The following is a 25,440-nucleotide window of genomic DNA, read 5'->3' on the forward strand; positions in this document are numbered from 1 at the left end:
TCCCACAAATTTTTTCTGCCAGTGTACAATTCTTTGTTTCTTCACCGGGGTCAGTTCTTAATGCCCTTTCTAGTCAGGAATTCCTGGACTTTAGCAATTTCAGTGGAGTGAGTGTTCCTTCTTCTTTCCCAAAACAGTCTTGGTGCAGCATCATATAGGGGAGAGGTTACTAGCACATCACCCTGTAATGGTTTTGCTTTTTCTAGAAAAATTCAAAGACACAGTAGATCTGTCAGTGGATAAGGGAGAGGTTGCTAGCACTTCACCTTGTACTTTTTCCCTGCTGTCCAGAAGGCACAGTGGAGCTAGAAGGTGAAATAGGCTAATCATCAGTAGGAGAATTCTCCCAATGTGGAGGGGTCTTTTTGCACTGAGAATCTTGGGTCCAAGCAGTCAGTCTTTGGCACTTCACAGCGGTGTTGGTAGTCATCAGGACTTAAGAGCCTTTCCAGCATGGAGCCAAGGCAGTCTTTCGTTGGTGGACCTTTACATCAATCCCGTCTCCTGGTTGTAAGGAGTGGCAGGGCTGCTAGGGTCTTTGGGTAGCGATTCCTTACCTGTGAGAAAAGAAACTTAACACATTTCATTAGTGCCTGGCAGTGTTTTTTCAGATCTCATAGCTGCATGGGCAAATTCAAGCTCTCCTTTTCCTGGTTGTTAACCAAGTCTTAACTGTGAGCAGTGTCCTTGAATGGAGTCAGTGTCTTATCTATAGCCTGAGCTTGCTATTTTATTTTATTTGATTTTATTTTTTTCAGTTAATTCATTTTGTTCTTTGTCCTTCTTTCCTTCCTGGCTTCTTTTAACCTGCAAAGGAAACTTTCACTTTTTACTTATACACCTTTTTCCCAACAATGAACACCTACACATTGTCATTATACAGTACATTAGTCTTATTATTCAATATATGCCACACATAACCTTTTACTAAAATAACCTTATTACAGAGCTTTCGAGCAACAAGCCAGGACAAGCACACCCACTTTGAGGAGTTCACTCAATACAACCTCTAGTCCAATAGCCTTCCACCATCCCCAGCCCTCTGGCTAGAAATCTGAGGTAGCCAGAAAGATCCCATGTACAATATGGGGAGTGGGTTAACTTTTCATGTCTTTGCTTTCAAAGACTGTTGGTATGCAAATTTTAACAACAATTTTTGCAATTAACAATTTGACCAATAAAGTTTCTTTTCCTTACTTAAGGAAATGCATTAGACTTTAGTATATCACATTCTCCTGAGTTATCTAAACACTTTGTATTCCAAGTTGAACAAAACAAGTATCTGCATTTTAATTTAACCTTTTTGTTTGATTTTAAACTAGATTATTTTATAAAAATATTAAACACAAAAATTCCGGCCACAAGACTAACACCACAAGACAGAACATAGAACACAAAACATAATTTCTATTGTGCCAGTAAATGCATGGTACGTTGAATGCTGTTTAGCTGGCATCAGTTTTCTCTGATTATCTGAAAGACAAAAAAAAAACAGAGGTCTACCCCTTCTGGGCAGACAATCATTGCTTAAAATAGACAAATACCCTTGTTGATTTCAGGAAAAACAGAGGAATTATCCCATATTTTATGTGTTTCATAGGCAGCCCAGGTTTCAGTGGCTCCTACCTTATCAGTTAGATAATTTGCATGAATACAGATGCTTTCTGGCTTGCTTTTTACTTTTAACTCTTGCTTTCAAACACTGAAAGAAAACATCACTACTTATAGTGCCCTTACAGCCTAATAAAATTTCAATTACATAGCACTATATACATTCTTCAGCTAATTTAACTAAATTCTAAATGATTGCAATTAACAATTTCTTTGCCTCAATTTATTTACAAACATTTCAAAGACACCAAGAACTTTTCTCTTTAGCATTTTTACAAAGTTCAACTGCTGTTTCCTCCAGCAACTACAGAGTTAACTTCTCACTTTCCCTTAAATCACTTGCTTGTCTCCCAACAGCCACTTTTATCAACTCAAATCACCATTCCAAGTAAGTCCTGGGTATTTGAAATCCCCATGCTTACACTTACTTACTCCTTCCTTCCACTACACCCTTAAAGTTTTCCAACCTGTTTTCCAATCTCTCTGTCTGTTGCCTGCCCACCTGGGCCCGATCCTGCTTTTCTCACGGAACCGTCCCTTCCATAGGCACCAACTTGTTCCACTACCAGTTTAGCTAGGAGGGTGGGCTTCTCAACTAGCCCCCACCCCTCCTGGTCTCTTGCCTTAGACATTCTTACTTACAAGACTACCCGAGTCCTCCTTCATGAGGCTTGCCACCTGGATGAAGACAAATGGCAAAGGCCATTTACTTAACATATAATTTGAAGGACTATTCTTAGAGGGTTTACCCAGAGACTCATTCATCTGTTTGACACTTAAACAGAAAAGAGAATTACACAGAGCGCAGAGGGAATTACAATTTAAGCCAGACTTTCCTACTTCTATACACTGACTGCTACAGGAGACGGGACAGAAGGATCTTAATTCCACCTCAGAACTCTCTCGCACACATGGCTTCCACTCCGAGGAATTACGAACGAGAGGTTCAGTTCCGCCCACACTCCTAACACCCAAATGAACAGAGAAAAAAAAACAACAACAGTAACTGGTTAAATAGAACAGAACCAGAACCAAATAGTGTTTCCTTATCCTATTAGGACTTACTTTTACTCATGCAGTTCTCAGCGTATAACACCAACAGTACCAAGCAAAGCAAACACAAAATAACAAGGGTAAAACAAATAGATGGTGTAAATTCTGCAGGGCTCCCCCCTTCTTAATTGCTCACCAAACCGTGACAAATTTCTGTTACCAATCTATCCCTCATGTCAGATGATCAGGCTGACACTACAGGATCGTTGGGGGAAGATAAAGAAAACACACCATATAACTGAATTTTAAAGCTTCATTTATAAAATAATAAAACAACAACGGAGAGTGTTGGGAACGCTCTCACATTACTCAGGAAAATATTAATGCCCCAAGCCCGAAGCTCCTTTCATACTTACACACGTACGTCCAGACTGGCCACTTCTGTGTATAATGTTCAGAGGAGGGGGAGAGGTGGAAGGGAGATTATCCTGTATACAGCTTGTCCAGAATTTCCAACATGCTTCTGCTCTTGGGAGGGCTGTTCTTTTACACCCTGGAATCTCCTGCGGCGTCTCTTTCAGAGGTTCCAGTCCAGGTCGGCTGCCTGTGGCTTCTTTGGTGTCACCAAGCCACACCGACTCCAGGGTCACAAAGGCACACTGTTGGATCTTACTGGACAGTTAAGCTTTGCAAATGTAATTTCAGTTCTGTAACTTGTATTTCCTTTGCTTCGCCTCTGTCTATATTTTTTCCTTCACAGCCAGCTGGGGCTGAAAGCAGCCCCTCCCTGCACCAAGCACAGTCCACGCCGATTCCTGACCCTGAACGCAGAGCAACCCCCTCCTTCCATCCCGGGGCCAAGATGATTTTTAAATTAACCCGTTCCTTATGTCTTTTTCTTTCTTTTTTCTCTTTCCCATTAAACATTCTAGTAGCAATGCTAACTACTTTAGACAAACTTTTCCCTTGCGTACCATCTGGATGCTCTCTAAATCTCTTTGCAATATCCTTTGCACATTGTGACATGAAAACCATTTTAACCATCTCCTTTCCATGATCAGTTTCAGGATTTAAATTCCCATGCTTTTTAACTTCACAAATCAGTCGAGCACAAAAGTCAGAGAGGTGCTTATCTGGATGCTGAACACAAGCAGTCACCTTGCTCCAATTTGGAGTAGCCTCCCCTGCATCTCTAATACCATTCAAAACAGCTTTTAAAAAATCCATCCAACTTTGTCTTTTGAGCTGGATTATTGGGATTCCAGTTAGGGTCAGTAATTAGCCAAGGTGCATTCAAATGAGCTGCAGATTTTTCTTTTACTTTTTGTCTTTCATCTTCTGTCATGAGAGTATCTAATAACTGATTTACATTTGCCCAAGTGGGCACATGAGTGAAAAAGATTGTGCAGAACATTCTTTCCACTGCCTCAGGATTGTCTCATAAGTGAGGCATAATGCACTGCCAGTTAAACAAATTTGAAGTTGCAAACAGGGTATGGGTAAAACCATCTCATGTTCCCCAGCAACCAGTAGAACCAGATAAATTCTCAATGAGGATTGTAATATCAGAGGTGTCTCAGAAACATTCTCCCTCATGGAGTTAAGTAACCTAGTGGGGGTCCACAAGGGCAAGGACAAGGGCTGCTGTAATATTGGGGGTGTTTGAAAAGCAGTCCCTGACCAAGTTTGCAAAAGGCTGGCTGGAGGCTGCACAGAGGGGGTGAGGCTGCCTGATTCCTCTGAAGATGAGGGAACATCACTCTGAGCTCCCCCTTGATTCTCCTCTGTCCCTGAACTGTCCCTAACCTGCTTTTGAATCCTTGCACTCCATCAGACGGGGAAGAACAGGAACAAAATTGTCCTCCTCCCGGTGCGGCTCTGGTGCATATGGTGGGTGATTTTTTTACAAGAGCTCTCCATACAAACAGCTTCAAAAGCTACCCGTCCCTCCATGGGTTTATAATTATACCATACAAACAAGTAATCCATTTGTTCCGGCCTAAGATCAACCAAAACATCCCTTAAGGAGTTCATCCTATCTGTGGAAAAGGTTTCACCCTCCGGCCAGTCTCTAGTCAGGGGCAAATGAAAGGTAAATGATGGCCATTGGATCCAACACAGATTTCTCATCTTAAATTTAACTAGACCAGCTGTCTCAGAAATCTCTTTCCAATCTCTAAGTATCAGAGACAACGGGGCGTCCCCCGGGCACTTATTGCCAACTTGTCCCATTTTAATGAAGGGACTCTAACCCCTCTTCCCTGCGTCGAGGTAAAGGGACTCTAACCCCCACCTCCCCACGTCGAGCTCTCACTTACCTCTCCAGGGACTTGAATACCTGGACTGGGACTCAAACCCAGACAACTTGGATCCTGCGCAAACCTGGACTGGGACTCTAACCCAGACCTGGACTGGGACTCTAACCCAGACCTAAGTAGTCAGGGACTCTAACCCCGACAACCTGGACCCTACTCAACGGGTAGGTGGATGTTGCTGGATTTCTACGAGTTTCAGCTGGTTCACAGAACACGCCTTATCGCCAACGCAGAGATCAGATCACCAGGCAAGGCTCCTCTAAACTGGAGGATGCGCGCTGCGTTGCCTCAGGGTCCGATCCCCCGCCGGAGAGTCAGACGGGTCCCGGCGGAGTCGCCAAAGATGTCAGGGACTCTACCCCAGACGGCAAAGTTCGTTGTCTGACCGCGAGAGAGACAGGCAACACCAGCAAGGTCCGATCAAAAGCTCTTTATTGACAAGTGCACGCATCAATAGAGAGCAGCTCGTCTCCAGAGAGAACCAGCCTGCTCTTTACATCTTAGTATAAGCCTATATAGACAGTTCCGTCGCGTCATAAATTATTCACTGGAGCAACCCACCCCCTTCTTCTAACAACTAGAAACTAGACACCTTTAGTATACATGCATGCCTAAAGTTAGAAATGTAGGGGAGTTCAAAACAAACAAAGAACAAAACCAGGGAGCGAAAACAAGGAGGCTGGGAAACGAGGACTCTTATCAGTTCTTCGAAGGAGCTGCCCGAACACAGCACATCTGGTACTATGCCAGGAATGCAGCTTCTCTCTTATCTCACTTTTTCCCAGCGCTTGTGAGACATGCTGCTGCTTCTCAGTGTTTTCCACTCAGGGATTACCCACAAACCTCTGTTAGCCTGACTTTGGTCAGGTTGGCATACCTGGTTTTGTCTGCTATATCTTTATTCAGGCCTAACATGGAGATGCCGATTTCAAAGCTCTGGGAAGCTTTTGAGTGCGGCTCTGCTCTGCAGACTGCACGACTGTGAAAATGACCTTGGGAGGAGGCTCTATCCCCTTGTGGGCACACATGCTTCCCTTGCCAGAGAGAAGGGGAGGTTCCACCTACCAGCCCTGCAAACCTGGCCAGGGAGGTGAGAGGCACTGGGCTCTCTCCCCACCAGGAATAACGGCTCCACAGGCCAAATCCCGTCCTAGACACCAGTTCAGGCCAATCACCTTCAGGGGAAGATGCAAAAGGAGGAAGAGACGATGGCTGCCCACTCGCCTCCCGCCCCTGGGCTAGGCTGCTCTGACTGGGCTAACAGGAGGAAAAAGCCAGGGAAAAGCACCACACACTTGTTTTCATGATCTCAGGAAGCAGCACCACCTCTGACGCACTCTGGGTGCCAAGCTGGGCAAGAGGGCTCTGCATAAAGTGAATGGCCTTTCACAGCACAACTCATGTCAGCCAGAATGTGTCCACCAGCTCTTCCACTGAATCTTTTCTGTTTGCAATGCATCCAGGTCCTCTCCCTCCTCCACCCCCCCAGGTCACCAGCAGTGGTTTCAGCCCAGCCATTTCACCAGCAGCTCTGTCCTGCCAAGGCAATGGGAGCACAGGGGTCCCACTCCATAGAGTCGCTGCTAGAGCTGCGTGTGAATTTTGCAGTCAAATGTTTTTAATTTAAAATTGTTGGTTGGTTGAAACCAAAACTGTTGGTGAAACAGGGTCGGATCTGATTAACCTTCCTCCTCAGAGAGATGGGAAAAGAGTTTTGACATTGTTAAAATGTTTCAATTTGACATTTTCTAAACAGAAAATCTGAGCTTTCCTGATTCAAAATGACATTTTGTTCTGAAATTTAGGCTTGTTAGACAAAAAAGATTGAAATCAAAACAAAACATTTCCATTCACTCAAATGGGAATTCTTTTGGGTGAATGGAGGGTTGGTTTGCAAATATTTTCAAGATTTGTACATTTTGTCCCAGTTTGAGACAGGGAGAAACACTGAATTCTCAAAAATATCCCAGGGTGGAAAGCAGCCCCCGTCGCTGGTGCCGGCCCAGGGGTGGGTCTGATATCAGCCGGGGCACAAGGCCACCAAACAGCCAAGCCCACTTGACAGGGGCAAGTTTGCCCCGAGGAGGTAACTTGTGACTGGAAAGCCTGCAGGGATGCATCAGAGCAGCCCCATGGGCAGGCAGTCCCAGGCAGTGCGGTCTCTAGCACAGATTTCAGCGACCCTCTTCTTGATACCAGGCCAGCCAGCAGGTAGCTGGTGTCAATCCATTCCCAAACCCTCAGGTGGGAGCAGTTGGTATCTCTGTGTGGGGCTGGCTATTGTTTTACTTAATCTCTCAGCACTTAGCAAATTGCATAAAACCAGACAGCTTCACACAGACAGACACACATGCCCCTCCCCCATCATACATGCTGCCATCTGCTGTGGGTCACTCCCTCCTCCAGCCCTCATTTAAATCCAAACTCAGCAAGAGAAGAGCTTCAAAATGTGCATCTCAGCACACAGCCACACCCCTCTGCCAGAAGCGCCCAGCTCCTCCCCAGAGCAGCCAGCAATGGAGTGACCGGGGCAGGGTGCAGGCCAGGAATCACCTGCCCCAGCTCCTCCAGGGACTGTTTGCTAACACGGGTCAGTAGACCCCAGAGCTGCCTCCCTAGACATGGGGGTGCACCGGGTGTGGGGGGTAATGGGCAAGTGGGCACCCCCAGATGGCCAGTCCCCCTGGCAGCATGGGCCAGCAGACTGCTGGGCATTCAGTGAGCATGGTTTAAACAGGAGTTCTCATCCCAACAGCCACACGGAGAAGAGAGAAAGTAGAGACAGAGCAGCAGCACTGGGTCTAGCACTCTGCTGGCCCAGCTGCGCAGAATCCCCTCCATCCCACCCCCAGCTCCTCACCCTGGCAGCCCAGCCAGCCCACCGTGGGAAGACGGCACCGGGAAGGGGTTTCAGAGAAGTTGGGAGCCATGATGCCATCGCCAGGCGAGAGGTGGGGAGGCAGCATGGGTCTGGCAGAGAAGCGACTGCCCAGCGGATCAGCAAAGCAGCCCACAGATGGTCAGGGCCTCTGAGAGCTGAGGGGGTCATGCCACGCTGACACCCAGAGACAGGCCGGTTGGGATGGAAGATCCCTCACATGTTCCCTCCCATTGCTGGCACCTGAATATTCACAGCACACTCACGTGGAGAACTCCTCCCCCGCCATTCAGAACAATGGAGAACACTTCCTCCACCATTCGAACAATGGAGAACTCCCCCTCCCCCATCTCCCAGTTCAGAACAATAGAAACTGAGCACTTTTGAAAGTCTGGTCCAGTGTAGCTTCTTTCCACCTCTGATCTCAAAGCCCTTCCCAAGGGGGCAATAACAGCCATTCGGAGGACAGGGAGAGAGGTCACATGCACAGCAAAGTGGGGCATGGCCCCGAAGAGAAGGATCCAGGAGACCTTGCACCAGCCATGCCCTGGCCTGCCTCCAGGAAAGGGGGAAAGGTCCATGGGAACAGAGGTCTCAACCCTTTAGCTCTTAGGCATGGATCACCCAGGAATACAGCCCCCCTATGCAGTCCCCCAGCTGCAGATGCAGAGGAAATATTTGTCACAGTCGGGATTGCTGGGGGGAGTTCTGAGGCCTTCTGCTCATAATGGGCCCTTCTGGGGGCAGTGATGGGGGGGTGCAAACCCAAATGCCTGGGACTTCTGAGTGAGTGAGGGACACCACGCTCCCATTGGCGCGTCCCATTCCGGTCTGTGCCTACAAACTCTGCCTCCAAAGAAGGGAGGCCGAACCCACAGCCCTGATGAAAATTCAGTCCTTGAGGAGGCGCCATTTTAATACAGCCGATGATTCCCGGTCCAAGTACCTCCCACCGCCACACTCCCGAACTCTGAGCATCACCCCAAGCTTTGAGGAAATCAACTTCCAGCAGAAAATACACTAAACTGGTCCCTATGCGAGGAAGAAGGGGATATTTCAGAAAAGAAAGAAAACGGCCAAGTGCAGAGCATCTCCCGGAGCTGTCAGGAGCCAGCCGTGCAGCAAGGAGGAGGCAGACTCAGCAAAGACTGGTAGCAAGGAACCAGGGACACGAGGGCAGGAAGGCAGGAGCTGTAAGTACTGTGCAGCGCAGGGGAGTGGAGCGCTGCTGCCTCGCTAAACTGGGCACAGACAGGCCACTTGATTTATAGAAATATATTAGGGGAGAGGCCAGCAATATCCCCTTGATGTGATCTATCTGTTATACTGAGAGCTCCCCTCCCCACTCTCCTTCCTCCCCCCACCCCATCCTACATGTACTTAACCCTTGGCAACATATGGAGCCTGCAGGCAAATGTTTGCAAGGGATGCAGAACAGACAGAGAAACAAGTACCAATAAACAGCTGGTCTCCCCTCCCCCTCTTCCCCAGTTCTGTGAACAGGATCTCAGACAGGATGACCCCACAGACACCACTGGGCGCGGGATGTCTAGAAGAACCTGCACTGACAAACCAAAGGCTCATCCCCTCCAGACTGCCCCGTCCCCAGAGAACGCGCAGTTTTCTAGCCTCAATACAAGCCAGAGATTTCTTCCCGTCCCCAAGATTCGGGCAATTAAACTCCCCTGTAGGGCTGCTCCAGCACCAGCGTCTGCTTTGTAGTTAGTGTTAGATCAGTAGGTGGGAAATGCTGAAACACAATCAGAAATTCTCCTCTCCTTTCAAAGGCAAGTGCAGATCACGAGTGCGGAAATTCATGCAAAGATTAAAAGGAAAAAATAATTTGCCTCTCAGCTGCCTGCGTTGTCACTCAGTTAACTTCAGTTTCTCTTTTTAAATATATATATAGTGGTGAATGCTATTTTATACTTAAATCCTGTAACAGGTTGCAGCCAAATCATGCTAGTGGGTGCCACAAAAGCTTCACTAATACAGATCTGCCAGTTCCGCTCAATTTCAAACCACAGCCCCCCCACCACTCCAGTTCTGCATATGCCTCTCAATCCCCACCCGCAGCCCCAGGTATCGCAGCCCTGGGCTCTCCGCACACCTTAACACACACACTGCCCTTCTGGTGCCCCTTGTTCTGAACCACCAACCCCCTACTGTCTCAACACCCCCAGCTCTGCCAGTGCCCCTCAACCCTGACCCACAGCCCCCCTCCTCCCCCAGCCTTGGACTCCCACAGCTCTGCCAGTGCCCCTCAACCCTGATCCACAGCCCCTCTCTTCCCCCAACCCTGGGCTCCCACAGCTCTGCCAGTGCCCCTCAACCCTGACCCACAGCCCCCCTCCTCCCCCAGCCCTGGGCTCCCACAGCTCTGCCAGTGCCCCTCAACCCTGATCCACAGCCCGCCTCCTCCCCCAGCCCTGGGCTCCCACAGCTCTGCCAGTGCCCCTCAACCCTGATCCACAGCCCGCCTCCTCCCCCAGCCCTGGGCTCCCACAGCTCTGCCAGTGCCCCTCAACCCTGATCCACAGCCCGCCTCCTCCCCCAGCCCTGGGCTCCCACAGCTCTGCCAGTGCCCCTCAATCCTGACCTACAGCCCTTGCTATCCCAATTCTGGGTTCCCCCACCTGCAGCTTTGCCGTTGCCCCTCAATCCCGACCCCCCCCCGCTATCCCAGTGCTGGACTCCCCATACTCACAGCTCTGCCAGTGCCCCTCAACCCTGACCTACAGCCCTTGCTGTCCCAATTCTGGGTTCCCCCACCTGCAGCTTTGCCGTTGCCCCTCAATCCCGACCCCCCCCCTGCTATCCCAGTGCTGGACTCCCCATACTCACAGCTCTGCCAGTGCCCCTCAAGCCCGACTCACAGCCCCAGCTATCCCATCCCTGGGTTCCACCTACAGTTCTACTGATGCCACCCAAACCCCCACCCACAGCCCTGGGCTGTCCCCCCCCACACACTATTCCCCTGATGCTGACCTACAACTTCCGAATCCTGGTGTCTTCTGAGCAGGCAGCACTGGCTAGATTTTACTTAACACTACAAATCACAATCAGAGTCTTTAACTGGACTTCATTGATGTCCAGCACCTCCCCTAGTGCCTTTCATTGCACTTGCGAATTTAGGACTGGCCAGCAAATCCCTGCCCCCCACCTCCACATCTTGCCCACTTGACTATGAAATGAAAACTGATTCACGGCTATTCATACAGAAAGTTTGGTCAATCTGGAGCGAAGGCTGCAGGCTTAACCGTGCCCTTAACTGGATTGCCTCCCAGCAGGATAGGGTTGCAGGGCTCCCTTTCCCCCAGGGCAGAATGAGGCAACTTTGGTCAATAATAAGAGCTGTGAAGAGTTATTAACAGCAGTGGTCAGAAGAGGAGTTTTGAACTCATTGTCTGCTGGCCCCCAGCCCAGTGCACCTTCTCCTAGGCAACAGGGTATTTTGTGGATGCAGGTTTCAGTCTCTCTCTCCCCACACATGGCTCTGCAGCATCACCCCCAAAGTCCAGTCACTGCTGCATGACTGGGGTTGGTTTGGAGCTGGCTCACATCTTGGCAGGAGGTGTGAGTGGAACTGACCACAGCTCTACCACCCCCTGCAAAGAGAGTGGTAAGAAAGGTGAAATGTTTAACATAGGCCATGGGAGCATCGGGGGAACTCAGAAACCACTGGACCAAAAATGCGTATCACAAACTCCGTCCTGGGCCCAAACTAGCAGGGTGGTTTGCAGCCCCATCTGACTGCGGAGGAGCATTTCACAGAACTTTCACAATTAGGGTTTGAACACAAACCCTGTTGCAACCTTAACTATGAAGCGGCTACTCGCCACCTAGAGGCTGCTTTTTGTATTACATCAACGTGACAGGACTTGGCAAGCAAAGTAATTCTGCCCATCTTGTCCAGCCCTGTTTAAGGGACCTACAGGCCGCAGCATGGGCGGTGTGGGGGGAACAAGGGTTACCCAGCCCAGCTGAGAGCAGTTCTGTATGATCACACAGCTCTTTGGGGCCGGGACCGGGCCTTGTTGCACATCCTACAGGCATGGAGCCAGACAGATGTGTTGCCGACACAGAGGGTGCCCGAGGCAAGCAACAGTGGTTCGTTGCCCAGAGTGCGAAGCGCCAATGAACACACACCAGGGTGGAGAAGCAAGCAAAGTTTATTTGAGACCTCAAAGCAGTGCAAGGAGACGAACGCCTCAAATCATGCACCACTACACAAGCGGCTTTTCCCTTTTTATAAGTTTTTTTCCCCTCTTTCTTCTATCTCCCCCCTCTCCTCCTCCTCCTTCCTCCCCCTGTAGCAGTTACGTAAGCGCAGGTGCATTAAATAATCTTGGCCACGGCAGCTCATTAGTAAGTTTTCCTTCTGCAGTTATCTTGTCCTTCTGCTAAAGGTGCACAGGCCTTATCACTACTGCTTTAGACCGGTTTTAGCTGTGCTGCAACTGATAACTTACTGTTACACATTTAATTTCACAGCTGCTAGCTTTCTAGATCAAATGGAGTTCAACATGGAGGAGCTTTGGTTCACTGAGGCCTAGATTTATGCCTAGTGACACCAACAACTCCCTCCTTTGAGAATACTCAACAAACTTTTGGCTGAGTTTTCTCATACTTTGAGGACAAAAAGCGATTAAGCTCTAGGGAGCTGGGGTCATTAATGAGGGAGTATAGCAGGATTTCCTGGGGAATGGGAGGTATAAATTCTATGTAGGAGTGCTTTACAGCAAGCAAACAAAAGGAGAGTAACGATACACAACACCACACCAGTGAGCAGGAGGCGAACAATGCCTCCCTCTAGTCCCACCAGGTTGGGTAACCAGTCCCAGAGGGAATCAGAAATAGTGGGTTCCCCTTTTTAGGCCTTCCACTGTTCAAAAGCCTGGTTGGCTGACAGGATGTGCTTGTTAATATCCTGTGCGCTTTCTGGGACATAAGTACAGCATTCATCCCCTATAAGGGCGCACACCCCACCCTGGGAAGCCACACTTCCACCCAGGAAATGTCCACGTATGTCTCCATGATCACTGATCAGATGGTATTTCTGATGCGTCTGTAAGGGCAGTGGGCCAAGTGTGGTACTCAAGATCACTCTGAATGGCCATCAGCTGGTCATTCAGGAAATCCTGAATTCCTACACATACTAGATCCGACTGCAATGCCTTCCCAGCCTCAGAGATATTCAATACCATCTTTCCTTGGTGTAGTACTATAATACACCTGTTATTTAACTATTCTCAGGAACTTTCAAAAGGCATCAACATTAATAGCATGTGGGGGGTTACATTATTAGTCACTCTCCAGGACATAGGGCGCAGCCTCTAGAATAAACCCCAAGCTCCAATCAATACCACATTCCCAAGCATGGGTCCCACAAATGTCCTCCCGCCAGTGTATAATTCTTTGTTTCTTCCCAGGGTCACTTCTTAATGTCCTTTCTAGTCAAGAATTCCTGGACTTTGGCAATTTCTGAGTGTTCCTTCTTCTTTCCCAAAACAGTCGTGGTTCAGCATCCTACAGGGGAGAGGTTACCAGCACATCACCCTGTAATGGTTTTGATTCTTCTAGAAAAATTCAAAGGCACAGTAGATCTGTCAGTGGACAAGGGAGAGGTTACTAGCACTTCACCTTGTACTTTTTCCTTACTGTCCAGAAGGCACAGCAGAGCTAGAAGGAGAAATAGGCTAAACATCAATAGGAGAATTCTCCCGAGGTGGAGAAGTCTTTTTGCAGTGAGAATCATGGGTCCAAGCAGTCAACCTTTGGCACTTCACAGCGGAGTTGGTAGTCAGCAGGGCTTAATAAGGGCCTTTTCAGCATGGAGCCAAAGCAGTCTTTTGTTGTTGGATCTTTACATCAATCCAGTTTCCTGGTTCCAAGGAGTGGCAGGGCTGCTAGGGTCTTTGGGTAGCGCTTCCTTACCTATGAGAAAAGAAACCTAACACATTTCATTAGTGCCTGGCGGTGTTTTGCAAACCTTATTGCTGCATGGGCAAATTCAAGCCCTCCTTTTCCTGGTTGTTAGCCAAGTCTTAACTGTGAGCAGTGTCCTTGAATGAAGTCAGTGTCTTATCTATAGCCTGAGCTTGCGAGCTAATTATTTTTTTTCCCGTTAACTCATTCTGTTCTTTGTCCTTTTTCCTTTCTTGGCTTCTTTTAACCTGCAAAGGAAACTTCCACTTTTCACTTATAGTCCTTTTTCCCAACAATGAACACATAAACATTGTCATTATACAGTACATTAGTCTTATTATTCAATATATGCCACACACACCCTTTTACTAAAATAACCTTATTACAGAGCTTTGGAGCAACAAGCTAGAACAAGCACACCCACTTTGCGGAGTTCGTTTAATTCAACCTCTAGTCCAATAGCTTCCCACCATCCCCAGCCCTCTGGCTAGAAATCTGAGGTAGCCAGAAAGATCCCATGTACAATATGGGGAGTGGGTTAACTTTTCATGTCTTTGCTTCCAAAGACTGTTGGTATGCAAATTTTAACAACAATTTTTGCAATTAATAATTTGGCCAATGAAGTTTCTTTTTCTTACTTAAGGAAATGCATTAGACTTTAGTATATCACATTCTCCTGATTTATCCAAACACTTTGTATTCCAAGTTGAACAAGACAAGTATCTGCATTTTAATTTAACCTTTTTGTTTGATTTTAAACTAGACTATTCTATAAAAATATTAAACACAACAATTCCGGCCACAGGACAAACACCACAAGACAGAACATAGAACACAAGACATAATTCCTATTGTGCCAGCAAATGCATGGTACGCTGAATGCTGTTCATCTGGCATCAGTTTTCTCTGGTTATCTGAAAGACAAAAAACAGGTCTACCTGTCATAACTTAGTCCCAGATTTGGACCTTAGCGTCCAAAATATGGGGGTTAGCATGAAAACCTCCAAGCTTAGTTACCAGCTTGGACCTGGTACTGCTGCCACCACCCAAAAAATTAGAGGGTTTTGGGGCACTCTGGTCCCCCCAAAAAACTTCCCTGGGGACCCCAAGACCCAAATCCCTTGAGTCTCACCACAAAGGGAAATAATCCTTTTTCCCTTCCCCCCTCCAGGTGCTCCTGGAGAGCTACACAGAAGCAACCTCCGTGAATCTAAGTAGAGGGACTCCACCCTCCCCGTTCCCAGTCCTGGAAAACAGAATTACTTCCCTCTTCACCCAGAGGGAATGCAAAGTCAGACTAGTAAATCTAACACACACAGATCTCCCTCTGACTTCTTCCTCCCACCAATTCCCTTGTGAGCTGCAGACCCAATTCCCTGGAGTTCCTCACTAAAGAAAAACTCCAACAGGTCTTAAAAGAAAGCTTTATATAAAAAAGAAAGAAAAATACATACAAATGGTCTCTTTGTATTAAGGTGACAAATACAGGGTCAATTGCTTAAAAGAAATATGAATAAACAGCCTTATTCAAAAAGAACACAATTTAAAGCACTCCAGCAACTATAGACATGTAAATACAAAAGAAAAAACCAACTTTGTACTCACAACTTGGAAACAGAAGATTAGAAAGCAGGAAATAGAAATCCTACTCATAGCTGAGAGAGAGGCAGACAGAAGACAAAGAACTCAGACACAAACTTTCCTCCACCCAGAGTTGAAAAAATCCGGTTTCCTGATTGGTCCTCTGGTCAGGTGCTTCAGGTTACTTTTTTTTCAGGTGAAAGAGACATTAACCCTTAGCTATCTGTTTATGACACGCCCCCCAAATTGCAGACAGTGGGAAAACTCACTTGCGGCGATTTCCTTCTAGAACTTTAAAATAAACAGATTACTACAACACATGCACCTTTACATATGCCACTAAGTATATAACTAACAGACTTCTACATTTTAAGAACACTTTTTAACTACTAGATTCTGGGAAACTCTCGCGGGAGAGTGCATCCACTACTTTGTTAGAAACTCCTGTGATGTGCTGAATTTAAAAATCAAAATCTTGGAGAGCTAAACTCCAACGAAGAAGTTTCTTGTTGTTCCTCTTGGCAGTATGAAGCCACTTTCGTGCAGCATGGTCAGTTTGTAGTTGGAACCGCCGTCCCCAAACATATGGGCGTAGCTTTTCCAGGGCATACACAATGGCATAGCATTCCTTTTCACTGACTGACCAGTGACTTTCCTTCTCAGACAGTTTCTTGCTGAGAAACACGACAGGATGGAAATTGTGATCCGTTGCTTCCTGCATGAGAACTGCTCCTATACCACGCTCAGATGCATCCGTGGTTACCAGAAATGGCTTGTCAAAATCCGGGGCCCCGAGCACAGGGTCAGACATGAGCATTGCCTTAAGTTGGGTAAAGGCCTTTTGACACTCATCAGTCCACTTAACTGCATTTGGCTGGATCTTTTTGGTCAGGTCGGTCAGTGGGGCAGCGATTTGGCTGTAGTGTGGTACAAATCGCCTGTAGTATCTGGCCAAGCCTAAGAAGGATTGGACCTGCTTCCTGGACCGTGGGACAGGCCACTTTTGGATAGCATCCACCTTGGCCTGTAGGGGGTTTATGGTTCCTCGACCCACCTGGTGCCCCAGGTAAGTCACTCTGTTTTGGCCTATTTGACACTTTTTGGCCTTAACAGTTAGTTCGGCCTGCCTGAGGCGCTCAAAGACCTTTTTCAGGTGTAGTAGGTGTTCGGGCCAGGAGTCTGAAAAAATGGCCACATCCTCAAGGTAGGCAACTGCATAATCTCCCAGTCCTGCTAGTAGACCATCTACCAGCCTCTGGAAGGTGGCGAGTGCATTTCGAAGGCCGAAAGGAAGGACATTAAATTCATACACCCCCGCATGGGTGACGAATGCTGACCTCTCCTTGGCAGGTTCATCTAGCGGTACTTGCCAGTACCCCTTGGTTAAGTCTATTGTAGAGATGAACTGGGCACGTCCCAACTTCTCCAATAGCTCATCGGTGAGTGGCATTGGATAGTTGTCAGGACGAGTTACCGCATTTAGCTTACGGTAGTCCACGCAAAAGCGAATTTCCCCATCTGGTTTGGGTACCAGAACCACTGGAGATGCCCATGCACTGGTAGATGAGCGGATTATACCCATCTGTAGCATGTTCTGGATCTTCCGTTCTATAGCAGCTTGGGCATGAGGAGACACCCGGTAGGGTGGGGTTCTAATGGGGTGAACATTACCTGTGTTAATGGAGTGGTATTCCCGTTCAGTCCATCCTAGGGTGGCTGAGAACAATGGGGCGAAGCTAGTGCACAGCTCCTTGATATGTTGCCGCTGCAGATGTTCCAGGGTGGTTGAGAGGTTCACCTCTTCCACGCCACCGTCGTTTTTCCTGTCGTAGTAGACACCATCAGGCCACTCAGCATTATCTCCCTGGACTGTAAACTGACAAACCTGTAACTCTCTGGAATAGAAAGGCTTGAGAGAATTAACATGGTAAACTCTAGGTTTTAGTGAGGAATTGGGAAATGCTATGAGGTAGTTTACAGTTCCCAGGTGCTCTTGGACCGTGAATGGCCCTTCCCATGATGCTTCCATCTTATGGGCCTGTTGCACCTTCAAGACCATAACCTGGTCTCCTACCTTGAAGGAACGTTCTCTAGCATGTCTGTCATACCAGGCCTTTTGCTCTTCCTGAGCATCCTTTAGGTTTTCTCTGGCAAGGGCTAAAGAGTGTCGGAGGGTGCTTTGTAGGTTGCTTACAAAGTCCAGAATGTTAATTCCTGGAGAAGGCGTAAACCCCTCCCATTGCTGCTTCACCAACTGTAATGGCCCCTTAACCTCGTGACCATACACAAGTTTAAACGGTGCAAACCCTAAACTGGGATGTGGTACAGCCCTGTAGGCAAACAGCAACTGCTGCAACACTAGGTCCCAATTATTGGAGTATTCGTTGATGAATTTATGTATCATGGCCCCCAAAGTTACATTAAACCTTTCCACCAGGCCATTGGTTTGATGGTGGTACGGGGTGGCAACCAAGTGATTCACCCCATGAGTTTCCCACAATTTTTCCATGGTCCCCGCCAGGAAATTAGATCCTGAATCTGTAAGGATGTCGGAGGGCCAACCTACCCTGGCAAAGATGTCTGTTAGGGCCAGGCACACAGTGTTAGCCCTGGTGTTGCCTAGAGCTACTGCTTCCGGCCATCGGGTAGCAAAGTCCACTAAAGTCAGTACGTATTGCTTTCCTCTGGATGTCTTTTTTGGGAAAGGACCCAGAATATACACAGCTACTCGCTGAAATGGGACCTAAATTATGGGGAGTGGCTGGAGAGGGGCCTTGACCTGGTCTTGGGGTTTTCCCACTCTTTGGCATACCTCACAAGACCGAACATACTTGGCAACGTCCTTGCTTATCCCCTCCCAGTGGAAGGACTTCCCCAACCGGTCCTTGGTTCTGTTCACCCCAGCATGGCCACTGGGATGATCATGGGCTAAGCTTAAGAGCTTCCCCCATACTTAGTTGGAACCACCAACTGTTTTTGCGGCTGCCATTCTTCCCGGTGTCCACCAGAAAGAATCTCCTTGTATAAAAGTCCTTGGTTTATAACAAACCGGGATCGATTAGAAGAGCTGAAAGGCGGTGGGGTGCTTCGTGCTGCCGCCCAAGCTTTCTGAAGGCTGTCATCTGCTTCCTGCTCAGTCTGGAACTGTTCCCTTGAGGCTGGGGTCACCAGTTCTTCCTCAGACTGTGGACTTGGGCTTGGTCCCTCTGGAAGCGATGTAGGTGATGGGGTGGTTTCCGTTGCTGGTGAACCGCTCTCCGCTGGTGCACCTGAGGGTATTTCAGGCTCTGGCTGAGCCTTTTGGGTATGGCTGTCTGTTGTTTCTGCCAGTTCTGGCTGGCTGGCGCCCTCTGGCGTTGAGTTTGAAGATGGGGTTGCACTTGCTGGTGCTGGTTGCTGTTCCAGTTCTGGGCCTGAGACTGGAGGTGCTGTGGCTGCTTCAGTGGTTGGCATGGAATCCGGGTCCACTACCTCTGTCTGGGTCTCTGGTAACACAGACGGGGCGTCTGTGGACGACTCAGGAACAGGAATAGGTCTGGAAGCTTGCCTGGTTTGGCTACGTGTAACCATTCCCACTCGCTTGGCCCGCTTCACCTGGTTGGCCAAGTCTTCCCCCAGTAGCATGGGGATAGGATAATTGTCATAGACTGCAAAAATCCACATTCCTGACCAGCCTTTGTACTGGACAGGCAGTTCAGCTGTAGGCAAGTCTACAGCTTGTGACATGAGGGGGTAAATTGTCACTTTGGCCTTTGGGTTGATGAATTTGGGGTCTACAAAGGATTGGTGGATAGCTGACACTTGTGCCCCCGTGTCTCTTCACGCAGTAACCTTCTTTCCGCCCACTCTCAAATTTTCCCTTCGCTCCAAGGGTATTTGAGAGGCGTCTGGGCCTGGGGAGCTTTGGTGTGATGGTGGTATAATGAACTGCACTCGGATGGCGTTCTTTGGACAGTTGGCCTTGATATGTCCCAGTTCATTACACTTAAAGCATCTCCCATCTGATGGGTCACTGGGCCGAGGTGAGTTACTGGAGACTGGTGAGGTGGGAGAATAGGGCGTCTGTGGCTTTACTTGGGTTGTATGTGGGGTCTTTGGCTGTCCTCGGTTGTAGGGTTTATGGTCGGTGTGCCCCCTGGGGTATTCGTTCCCCTTGACCGTAGCTTTCTTGCTTTCTGCCACTTCCATCCATTTGGCTCCAATCTCCCCCGCCTCAGCGAGATTTTTGGGTTTTCCATCTTGTATGTACCGTGTGATGTCCTCAGGAACACCATCCAAGAACTGCTCCATTTGTATGAGGAGGTGCAGTTCTTCCAAGGTTTTAACATTGTGTCCTGATATCCAGGCCTCATAATTTTTCCCAACATAGTAGGCGTGTTTGGGAAATGACACCTCTGGTTTCCACTTTTGGGTTCTGAAACGCCGACGGGCATGATCCGGGGTTATCCCCATTCTGTATCTGGCCTTGGTTTGAAAAAGTTTATAGTCATTCATTTGCTGCTTAGGCATTTCAGCTGCCACCTCTGCTAAAGGTCCACTGAGTTGTGGCCTCAATTCTACCATGTACTAGTCTTCAGGGATGCTGTACCCAAGACAGGCTCTTTCAAAATTTTCCAAGAAGGCCTCGGTGTCATCACCTGCCTTGTAGGTGGGAAATTTCCTGTGATGTGGAACCATAATTGGCGAAGGGTTGTTAGGATTGGCTGGCGCATGCAGCCCAGCTTGCGCTAAGTCCAGTTCATGTTTTCTCTGTTTTTCCTTCTCTTCACTTTCTTTTTGTTGTTTTTCCATTTCTCGGCGGTGGTCCATGTCTTCTTCTTCTTGTTTCCTTCGGTGTGCCACCTCTTCTTCTTCTTGTTTCCTTCTGTGGGCCACCTCTTCTTCTTCTAGTTTTCTTTTGTGTGCTGCCTCTTTGGCTGCCTGTTCTCTTTTGTAGGCTGCCAGTTTGATGCTTTCCTCCTTTTCTTTCAGCTCCACCTCTTTTTGTCCTTTTTCCAGTTCCTGTTTGTTTTTTTCCATCTCTCGCCTGTGCTCGGCGTCTTTGATTTGTTCTTCGGCCAGCATTTTTGCCTTAGAAGTCATGGTTCCTGTTTTCTTGTGTTGGGGTGCCCTCCGGTGTTTATTGTTTGAACTGCAGGCTCTGTTGGCTCCTGGGGTTTGCCTAGCAACAGTGCCTTTTTCCCTTTCTTTCTCTAGCTAATGTTCAATGTAAAGTAAACCAGAAAAACCACTTTATTTGCATGTATATAGTGCTGGTACTTGCCACCTAATGGGAGTGCTATTGTCACAAAAGACCTGTTTGTCACAGCTTAATGGTTCCTTGCTTAATATGCAAGCCAAAAACTGCCAGAGAGAGCAGAAAAAAAATCTCTCTGGTTCCTTTGAAAACCAAACCCTCTCTGCTAAAAAGCCCCTAGCAGAGAAAAGAAAAATATAATATTCCTACTGGCTTCTGGATTCTATCTTTCCCACTACGCTGTCACTCATGTCAAAACCTAGTCCCAGATTTGGACCTTAGCATCCAAAATATGGGGGTTAGCATGAAAACCTCCAAGCTTAGTTACCAGCTTGGACCTGGTACTGCTGCCACCACCCAAAAAATTAGAGGGTTTTGGGGCACTCTGGTCCCCCCAATAACCTTCCCTGGGGACCCCAAGACCCAAATCCCTTGAGTCTCACCACAAAGGGAAATAATCCTTTTTCCCTTCCCCCCTCCAAGTGCTCCTGGAGAGATACACAGAAGCAACCTCCGTGAATCTAAGCAGAGGGACTCCACCCCCCCCCGTTCCCAGTCCTGGAAAACAGAATTACTTCCCTCTTCACCCAGAGGGAATGCAAAGTCAGACTAGTAAATCTAACACACACAGATCTCCCTCTGACTTCTTCCTCTCACCAATTCCCTGGTGAGCTGCAGACCCAATTCCCTGGAGTTCCTCACTAAAGAAAAACTCCAACAGGTCTTAAAAGAAAGTTTTATATAAAAAAGAAAGAAAAATACAAACAAATGATCTCTTTGTATTAAGGTGACAAATACAGGGTCAATTGCTTAAAAGAAATATGAATAAACAGCTTTATTCAAAAAGAACACAATTTAAAGCACTCCAGCAACTATAGACATGTAAATACAAAAGAAAAAACCAACTTTGTACTCACAACTTGGAAACAGAAGATTAGAAAGCAGGAAATAGAAATCCTTCTCATAGCTGAGAGAGAGGCAGACAGAAGACAAAGAACCCAGACACAAACTTTCCACCACCCAGAGTTGAAAAAATCCGGTTTCCTGATTGGTCCTCTGGTCAGGTGCTTCAGGTTACTTTTTTTTCAGGTGAAAGAGACATTAACCCTTAGCTATCTGTTTATGACATACCCCTTCTGGGCAGACAATTATCGCTTAAAATATACAAATACCCTTGTTGAATTCAGGTAAAACAGAGGAATTACCCCATATTTTCTTGTAGTTGTTTCATAGGCAGCCCAGGTTTTCAATTACATAACACTGTATACATTCTTCAGCTAATTTAACTGAAATGTTCATAGCCAAACCAAATGATTGCAATCCAATAATTTCTTTGCCTGAATTTGTTTACAAACATTTCACAGACACCAAGAACTTCCTTCTTTAGCATTTTTACAAAGTTCAACTGCTGTTCCCTCCAGCAACTACAGAGTTAACTTCTCACTCTCCCTTAAATCACCTGCTTGTCTCCCAACAGCCACTTTTATCAACTTAACTCACCATTCCAAGTAAGTCCTGGGTATTTGAAATCCCCATGCTTACACTTACTGACTCCTTCCTTCCACTACATTCTTAAAGTTTTCCAATCTGTTTTCCAATCTCTCTGTCTGTTGCCTGCCCGCCTGCGCCCGATCCTGCTTTTCTTACTGAACCGTCCCTTCCATGGGCACCAACTTGTTCCACTACCAGTTTAGCTAGGAGGGTGGGCTTCTCATCTAGCCCCCACCCCTCCTGGTCTCTTCCCTTAAACATTCTAACTCACAAGACTACCCGAGTCCATCGTGAGGCTTGTCACCTAGACAAAAACATATGGCCTATTGGGCAAAGGCCATTTACTGAACATACAATCCAACCCCCTTTAGAGGGTTTACTCAGAGACCCATCCATCTGTCTGCTGACACTTAAACAGAAAAGAGAATTACACAGAGCAGAGGAACTTACAGTCTAAGCCAGGTTTTCCAAGTTCTATGCACTGACCGCTACAGGGGACAGGACAGAAGGATCTCAATTCGACCTCAGAGCTTCCTCGCACGCATGGCTTCCACTCCGAGGAATTACGAACGAGAGGTTCAGTTCCGCCCACACTCCTAACGCCCAAATGAACAGAGCAGAAAAACAATAGTAACCGGTTAAACAGAACAGAACCAGAACCAGAACCAGATAGCGTTTCCTTATCCTATTAGGACTCACTTTTACTCATGCAGTTCTCAACATATAACACCAACAGTACCAAGCAAAGCAAACATAAAATAACAAGGGTAAAACAAATAGATGGTGTAATTTCTGCAGGGCTCCCCCATTCTTAATTGCTCACCAAACTGTGACAAATTTCTGTTACCAATCTGTCCCTCGTGTCAGGTGATCAGGCTGACACTACAGGATCGTCGGGGGAAGATAAAGAAAACACACCATATAACTGAATTTTAAAGCTCCATTAATAAAATAATAAAACAACAACGGAGAGTGTCGGGAACGCTCCCACATCACTCAGGAAAACATTTATGCCCCAAACCCAAAGCCCCTTTCATACTCACACACATATGTCCAGACTGGCCACTTCTGTGTATAATGTTCAGAGAAGGGGGAGAGGTGAACAGGAGATTATCCTATATACAGCTTGTTCAGAATTTCCAATATGCTTCCACTCTTGGGAGGTCTGTTCTCTTACACCCTGGATCTCCTGTGGCGTCTCTTTCAGAGATTCCAGTCCAGGTCGGCTGCCTGTGGCTTCTTTGGTGTCACCAAGCCACACCGGCTCCGGGGTCACAAAGGCACACCGTTGGATCTTACTGGACAGTTAAGCTTTGCAAATGTAATCTCACTTCTGTAACTTATATTGCCTTTGGTTCGTCTCTGTCAATTTTCCTTTTTTCACAGCCAGCTGGAGCCAAAAGCAGTTTTTCTTTGTACTTAGCATAGTCTGCGTTGATTCTTGACCGTGAACACAGAGCAACTTTCTCTTGATCCCTGGGCCAAGCTGAATTTCAAATTAACCCGTTCCTTTCCTCAATAGACAAATTTCACGCTGTGTCCAGGCTGTGCTGCTCTTAGATGTATGATCTTATCTAGATTGAAGTACCTTCTAGTGGGCATTGTTTAGATGGATTTCCACGCGTGTAAATATTCCAATTCTCTAAATACCGGCAGGTTGATGAAGCATAATGTACGTACATGTAATATGCTGGGGGATCCTTAGAGGGTGAGGTGGAATGTTTAGACTGTCCCCCCACCCATTTTCCACTTACACACACAGGGAGGTGCCCTGTCCGCGCTAGCGGCTTATAAACTAAGGATCTCTCCCTATAGGGTACTCACACAGGAGAGGCTAACAAGGACGTCACGACCCTCCTACACCTCCCTTCAGCAAAGAATGTCGGCTAGTCTCTGGGAGACGGCGCCGCTTACTCTGATTGCATCCAGTGAGATGATCAGACTGTCAGCAGCTCACACGGAAAGGAAAGGGGGAGGGAAGATGGATACACACACTCCTAGACCCAGGTAGCTTCCTCACCGGACGATTCCAGGACGAGTCAGCCCACCATGGGTCAGACCTCCTAAAGATCCACTAGTTACCGGGCTTGCGTTAGAGTAGTCCTGGTCATGAGTTTTTGCTTCACAGGGTACTCTGGGCGTCTTCCGGTCATTCACTGGCCCCCAGTACCATTCTGCATCTGATCTTGCTTTTTAGCTACAACAGGGAGACAGTGCACTAGGACATAGGGTCTCCTTTCTAGACAGGTCCCTCCTTTCTCCCTCCACTATCCCTAACCTGCTTTTGAATCCTTGCACTCCGCCAGACAGGGGAAGAACAGGAGCTACGGTGGGGGATTTTTACAAGAGCTCTCCATACAAACAGCTTCAGAAGCTACCCATTCGCTGACAAAACAGGAGTAATTGAAGGATCATGTTATAATTAAGTGATCCTTCCGGTGGCCACTTTTTCTGGTCCTCTAGTTGATATTGAGGCCAGTCTACTGTACAGAACCTTTGTAACCTACTTTTGGTCATCGGATCCAATCCAAACACCTTTCAGTTTTCTAGAATGCATTCTAGGGTGGGTACACCATGCCCTCCCCACTTTACTCTGTCCCTGCCCCATGCTACAGGAAGACACTGGGTGTCCCCAGGTCCTAACAGACAAAGTCCAGACAACTGGGCTGTTCCTACCTTATCCAAGGGACCGGTTCCACACCATCGCCCGCAACTGCTTCTCCGCTATTCGAGCGCGTTGCACCATTGTGCCTTCCGGGGTTGCTCACACTGCGTCTCCGCTGAGGCCCCCGGTGAAGTCACTGGTGAGCACTGGGCGTCGGTCGTCGCCGCGATCCGTTGGCCGCCCAGAGGGGTCCGGGCAAGGTTGATTTTAGCCTCGAGCCCACCCAGGGACTCCAAAACTGTTGCAGGCACAGAGGGTGCCCGAGGAAAGCAACAGTGGTTTGTTGCCCAGAGTGCGTAGCACCAATGAACACACACCAGGGCAGAGAAGCAAGCAAAGTTTATTTGAGATCTCAAAGCGGTGCAGGGAGTCTGATGCCTCAAATCAAGCACCCCTACACAAGCGGCTTTTCCCTTTTTATAAGTTTTTTTCTCTCTCTCTTCTTTCTCCCCCCCCCCAACACTTCCTCCCCCTGCAACAGTTACGTAAGCGCAGGTGCATTAAGTAATCTTGGCCGCGGCAGCTCATTAGTAAGTTTTCCTTCTGCAAGTTATCTTAGGTCGATTAAAGTTATATTAGGTCGATTAAAGTTCAAACATGGAGGGACTCTTGTCTGCTGAGGCCTAAAACCAGGAAGGCTCCATACCCTTGTGGCCTTCCGCCCTCCCCAGTTACTTAGGGTTATGCTTAGTGACACCAACAAGTAGGCGGGATGGGGCTGCATCTTGAGGCAAAGGGTTGG

At 47.7% G+C, this 25,440-nt stretch overlaps 1 long non-coding RNA gene across 1 annotated transcript; it reads right to left on the bottom strand.

The window, feature by feature from the left end:
- Positions 1 to 744: 744 nt before the first annotated feature.
- On the bottom strand, positions 745 to 14,513 carry LOC127035750 (uncharacterized). Its single transcript, XR_007769911.1, has 2 exons — positions 14,364 to 14,513; positions 745 to 1,192 (listed from the first exon to the last, which is right to left on the bottom strand). It is a non-coding gene; the product is annotated as an uncharacterized LOC127035750 (long non-coding RNA).
- Positions 14,514 to 25,440: the final 10,927 nt, after the last annotated feature.

This window comes from Gopherus flavomarginatus, chromosome 16 (genome assembly GCF_025201925.1).
Source record: "Gopherus flavomarginatus isolate rGopFla2 chromosome 16, rGopFla2.mat.asm, whole genome shotgun sequence".
NCBI classification, from domain to species: Eukaryota; Metazoa; Chordata; order Testudines; family Testudinidae; genus Gopherus; species Gopherus flavomarginatus.